Source organism: Ixodes scapularis, unplaced genomic scaffold, assembly GCF_016920785.2.
Source record: "Ixodes scapularis isolate PalLabHiFi unplaced genomic scaffold, ASM1692078v2 PGA_scaffold5__190_contigs__length_132052651, whole genome shotgun sequence".
Lineage (NCBI taxonomy): Eukaryota > Metazoa > Arthropoda > Arachnida > Ixodida > Ixodidae > Ixodes > Ixodes scapularis.
The window spans coordinates 128,862,720-128,868,968 of NW_024609880.1; the positions used below are offsets into that span (position 1 = coordinate 128,862,720).

Sequence of the window (6,249 nt, forward strand, 5' to 3'; positions counted from 1 at the left end):
TTGTGAAATGCAGTTCCAGGGTCACCGCATAGATGCCGTCGGCAGGCCGCCGGCGTAAACGTTTCAGGGATATTCACATTCGTACAAACTTCCTAACAAAACCACCGTTTCTGAGTTTACATTCCCGGTGCAGTCTCGGAGGAGATGGTATTTACCCGTTTCACCTTATGTAGGAGTCACGGTGTAGTAGGAGTTCAGAGACAACCACGGGCAGGGGGTGACACGCACAGCAAAATAAGCTCCGGTATAAGCTTGGGCGATTTACCTACACCTAGTCGCAGACCATAATTAATTTATCTTCGAAATAATTTCGGCTTCTGCCACGCCTATCCACAAGATGTTGCGTTCGTCGTAACCGTGCCAACCGCGCGGCTCTGCCGCTCTGCCATGCGGTAGGAAGTGGCTCACGCGGCTCGTCGATAGTTTCGGTGTGTCACATCCGTTTAGTTGCTGCTGTACAAACTCAATCAACTCCCAACTCCATTCCCACACTTTCTCTCTTCGCGGTTTTCTCCACTCCGTTTGCACGATTTCGTCGTCCTCACCAGTCCTCACCGCCGCCTGCTGCCACTAGCTGCCACTGCTGTCGCCATTTGCGCCGCAGCGCCCCTTCCGGAGCCTTTCCGAAGCGGCGCCGTCGTCAGTTTTCTTATCCCCTTGCTCTGATCCTAACCTCGTTTACGTCCGTTATCTTTATAATTCTGGTTATTTTAGAGTAACAGATATGGTTACTCACTTGCAGCATGCTTTTCAGTTGATCTTTACCCTAATTACAGTGCGATACCCATCGGCAAACTTGAAGCGAGTGTCTTAACTCACCGCGCTCATTTGTTACCCCATCTTGAGGTGGGTCCCATTTCGACCCTTATGAAGGCATACTTACCTGGTGCCGGGGCTACCTTGATCAGCGAGGAGGTGCCTCCAGGGAGAGGCGCGGCCATTGCACCTCGGCCGTGCTGACCCCTGCCACTATCCCAAACTGGGACAGATGGGGCATGCAATTTTTGGTAGTGGGGGACTGCGTTCGCGCTATCCCCCTCCCTATTGAAATCCAAAAAGAGATTCATACTTCTTAGTAGTACGCTGTTGGTGGTTTGCGTAATGCATAAACGATAGAGGTAGAGGAATTGTTCTGTGAAGTCATGTTTTTGTTCCTTGTACGTATTCCGTCTCGGGGTTTCAGTTTACACCCTGGTTTTATTAAAACAGGTTTCCCGCGTTTGGCATGTGTTTAAATTGTGTGTTTTTTTTTTTTTTTTCTCTTTGTAGCGCACCCCTATTGCTAGCTTTCATGACGCTATTAACTTGATAACAAGTTTGAAGGTGTTTGTAAGGAGCATGATGGAAGCTTGAAATCATAGCACTCTCAAACCAACACCGTCAAAATTGAAGTTCTTCCATTCCTCTTATTTCCCGATGGGAAATCCTCTGCTAACGTTATAGTCAGCATTCGGCCTATCGTGGAAGACCGATCACAGCGATGCTTTCGATCGCTCACGTCGCCAATACTCTGTTTCATACTTCCGCAACGCTGTCAAAGCTACTGGCGAACAAGACCATAGTTGAAGCCACGCGCTCGCGCCAGTAGCTTTGACAGCGTTGCACGCTGAGTATGAAACAGAGTACAGGGGGGCTATGTTGCGCTTTTTGGACTCCCAGGAGACTTGGAAGAGGGAAGTGACGTCAACGACTAGAGCAAACGCAGATTGGATGTTGAAAGAAGAAAACGAAATCAACACCCGATCTGCGTTTGCTGTGTCGTTGACGTCACTTCCCTCTCCCTAGTCTCCTGGGAGTCCAAAAAGCGCAACATAGCCCCCCAGCTATTATGCTTTCTCCCACGATTCGGCTGGAACATGCTGCTACGGTGGTGCAGAAACGAGAGTACTACTGGTGTAGGTAAATCGTCCGAGCTTATACCGTAGCGTATTTTGCTGTCCGTGTCACCCCTGCCCGTGGTTATCTCTGAACTCCTACATAAGGTGAATGAAACGGGTAAATTTATCTCTAGGGGTGTCGCAAACTTTTGTCGAACCAGATATTTTGGTCGAACTTCCGGGGTTCGACTGGGTCGAACCGGTTCGACGAACCTTCGAACTTTTAACCAAATTCGACCGGTTCGACTTTGTGTGGACAGTGTGGCCAGACCTTTATAAAAGCATGTCTAAGTTTAGAGAAATGTTTTTTATGCGAAGGGTTATTTTTAAATTTATGAACAGTTGCAATTAAAGAAACCAATTCTAATCACTGAAGAAGTTAATAACTTAATTGTTTTGTGCTGTATTAACTGAAATAACCAATCAGCGCTGCACTTAATTCATCTCTTAGCCATTATCATCCAATCCGAAGCCAACTGGCCAGCCTGTCGCGCATGCGCACACGAGTCGAACCTCAATAGAAGGTTCGTCGAAATTTTCACCAAAAGTTCGAAAAAGTCGAACCCGGTCGAACTCGAACCGCGGCCGGTTCGCGACACCCCTATTTATCTCCTCCGAGACTGCACCGGGAACGTGCTAAGTGTGCTTTAAGTGCTGCATTTAAAATTTGAGATCGAACTACCGAGTCCGTCAGAGACTACCTCGTTGGGCAGTGCGCGTTGACGCCAGCACGCCAGTGACGCCTTGTAGTGTGCCTAGATATTACAGTGGTTCCAACTGCTCGATCGGGGATCTTGGTCGCATCTGCAATATAAGCTGCGAGGAGGTGATGAAAGCGTTAATCTTAAAGTGTCTCTGCCTTTCATATGTAATTGCATACAATCTGTCCAGGAGGCGTCCATAATTACATTGCAAACACACATCACGGGTTTAGTTGCTTCCTCTCTTAAATCTAGGCACTCTAGTTTGTAGCACAGCGTTGCCAAAAGCGCATAACATGTTCGACCTGTTGCACTTGATTCCTTCAACAAGTCAGAGATGGCGCCACCAATTCCACGTTTTTCCTTCAACAAAGTGACGTCACTTTTGGCGCGCTTTTGTATTGTGTATGTAGTTGTGAAGTTTCGTCGACGTTTCAACCAAACCCTTTTATCGCCCATGTCTGCAAGTTTCTAAAGAGGAAATTGCCCCTGCGGTCCAGTGTCCAATAACGCTGCTACCTTGCTGCTACTAGGAGCTCGTAGGACTTGTGCCCAGGACAGCGTTCCCCTTCAATCTGATACCGTGCGTCGGAAACGGCGTGTGGGGGACTTCCAAGCGCTGCTGCAGCCTCGACGTGCATCGACAAATGTGCACGTGCCGGCCACCGATTTGGGATGTGAAGGTGTGTATTTTTACCTTCGCCCATTCTACGCTTTGCCAGCCTCTGTATTTTCCACTCTTCACATTTTCCAACGCTAGTCATTTTCAAATTTCACGAGATGTCGATTTGTGAAAGAAAACCGGTAATAGATTAATCATAATGTTTACACATCGAGGCTGGGAAGGAAACTTGAACATATAGTTGAAGAAACAGGAGAAAGGTGACGGACAAGCGTCTGAAACTCAACTAACAAAATATATTTCGTACAGCGGTTTTGTTAGCCGAGTTTGGGACGCTTGCCTGTTACCTCCTGTTCCTTCTAATACATCAAGTCTCAACTTAATTTCACAAGCGTCTGCTGTGCAGACAAAAGCATGCCTCCGGGAGCAAGTGGCGGGTGGCTTTGAAAAGGGCCTCCTGTGCACGAGTTCTCGTACAAACAAAAGCATTCTGCTTAGCTAGGCTCACGCGCCTGTGCCTTTGTCTCTACTGCAGACGTTTGAGAAATAACAAACATCATGATTAATAATAGTGATGAACCCAATTTGTCGAACTTCAGATTCGGAAAAGTTCGACGAAAATTCGGCACGCGCGAGAACACGACAGGGCCATGGATTGCAAATGCATGCCGTGCGGTTACCATTGTACAGTGTTGTAAACCAGCGGTTACGGCGAGATGTGGAGTAGGTAGGCATCACGGTAACTGTGTGTTCGTGAGCCCGTTACAAAAATTATAGCCATTACTATCCATCCATCCATGAGTCTTTGCGAGTTTGATTCTCTTCAATATTTTCTGCCTCAAGAAAAAATGAGCCAGTAATTTACGCAGTTCACTGCGCAAGTGACAAATGGTGCGGTACATTCTGGATAACGTGATTTTCATTTGACCTTTCCAGTGCTGCGGCGAGGTAGTTGAGACATTGACTGATAATTACTTTAAAGCACTCATCACAATTATTACAATCCTGTTTTCGGCTCACAAGTAGTTTGTGCCAAAACAAAATAATCTTGCATTTTAATTAGCGTTTTTCTGCTATTTTCATGTATCTGCATAGAACTAAACACAGAACTACCATGTTTGACGTTGCACATCCAACATTCTTAGCTCTTCCCAGGTGTCCTAACATCAGAAACCGGCATTTTAAAAGTTAAAAACGAGACGTTGCAGATATGGCACAAACAGTTTCATGCAAAGCTGATGTCAAGTGACTCAAATCGAGAAACATGCGTATTCACAATAATGTTATCTCTTCCGGTGAAGGCTCAGCGACCGTTGCATTCATTTTCGCGCACGAATAGGTGACTCTCAGAGAAAGTAAGAGTGCACGTGTTATTGCCTTTATTTTAACAGTGTACACACACTTGCAGGCTTGCGCTGATGAGGCCTCAACCTCATTGTCACGCCACTTCCGCAAAAGGACGTTGTAAAATTGCCAGTAAGCACCCTGAAACGACACCGATACAGTTGTCTTGTAGAATATCACCTTATTTTGTAATAACTGTGTCAGTATGCATTACATGTTGCATTTATTTTTTCCAGAAAAAAATAATTATCAACGTTAAGTCTGGTAACAATGTATTTTTGCCGAATCTTTATAAAAGTTCGGCAAAAGTGTACTGTGGCAAGGTGCTTCAAGCCTTACAAGCTGTGTATAACACAAACAGCTAGATATATGACCGCGGTCTGGCTACATGAAGAGCTCGTTCCCTTTTCTCTACTGGAACATCCGCTGCACCGCTAACGATTGGACTGAGGAATGTCGGTTGCCATCACTGCAAAATTAAGGAAATACAATATGTAGCCAAGCACGAGTGTTATCAATCAAAATAAATTTACCCGCTGCATTTAACACAAAAGTAAGCAGTATAATCTTTGCAGCGAAGCCGACCTGCGGAAACTGCGTTTGGTTGTTCTGAGAGCGTGGGTGCAATTTCGATCACTTTTAGAGAAGATACAACAACAAAAAAGGCGGAAATCGCATCAGGCTAATTGAAAGTTAATATGATCGGCAGCAATACTAAAAAAGTTGAATGAAACAAAAAAATAGGTTCTTCTTTTATAAAGCAAGCTCAAAATATCAGTAAATCTCACTTTGATCATATTTCAGATCTTATATAAAATATTCCGTGAAAATAAAATAAAATAAACTTATGCCCGTTGATAGCCCATGTCTAGGACTACACCCGCATCGTATTTGGTAAGTGACAAATATAACTCATGAGTTACAAGGCTCTGAGTACGCCACCAAATTGTCAAAGAGAGACGATGTTTGGCATTTTTTACCTCAGTAAAAAAAATGGAAGTATTTTGTTTTGAACTAAAGGATAGTCGGCTTGGTGTACAAGCACACAAAAAATTACTCTTAGTTTTGTATGCTTTTCCTATTCATACCAGCGTACAGAAGTGGTGTTGGGACCGAGCGGTTGTCCGAGCACTTGGTGTGTGGCCGGGAGCAAAGCCAGGCCTCATGAGGACTCAGAAATCGGGAAGGAGCAGGAGGGTGTCTCGTTACTCTGTTTATATACACATGGACTAGTTCGAGATCTGACAGGAGAGCGCATAAAAGCGCTTGAGAGCACATGCTAGCAGCCGCCCGCTGCTCCTTTTATAATGTCACAATTCCCCATATCCCTAGCAGTGAATCTCCATCGTCCATGCCTTTACCAGAACGGTGTGGCCAGTGTTCGTAACGTCCAGGCACACCCCTTCCCTCTCCCTCACACACTGCCACACGCGTCACCACGCACACCCAGGGCCAGACATCCTTGGTAGGTCACCGGCGCCATCGAAGTCCGGATGGGGCAAATATATAATTGTCCCCAAGTGCAGAATCTTGGTTTCTGTGCGCTAAGGGGATAATCCCATCAGCGCCTTAAGCTGGGGAAAAGGGTGCAAAACCCCCTCCTTTGTTCGGGCCGTCCCAAGGCCGCCGTCGGGGCGCCGTGCGTCGAGGCGAGACAAGCAGCAAGGAGAGGGGCCGGATGTAAAGACGTCTCGATGACGATGGT

General features: G+C 46.1%; 1 non-coding gene across 1 annotated transcript; it reads left to right on the plus strand.

The window, feature by feature from the left end:
* The first annotated feature begins 875 nt into the window (after window positions 1-875).
* On the plus strand, window positions 876-1,039 carry LOC115321928. The gene has a single exon (XR_003918894.1). It is a non-coding gene; the product is annotated as a U1 spliceosomal RNA (small nuclear RNA).
* The last annotated feature ends 5,210 nt before the right edge of the window (window positions 1,040-6,249 follow it).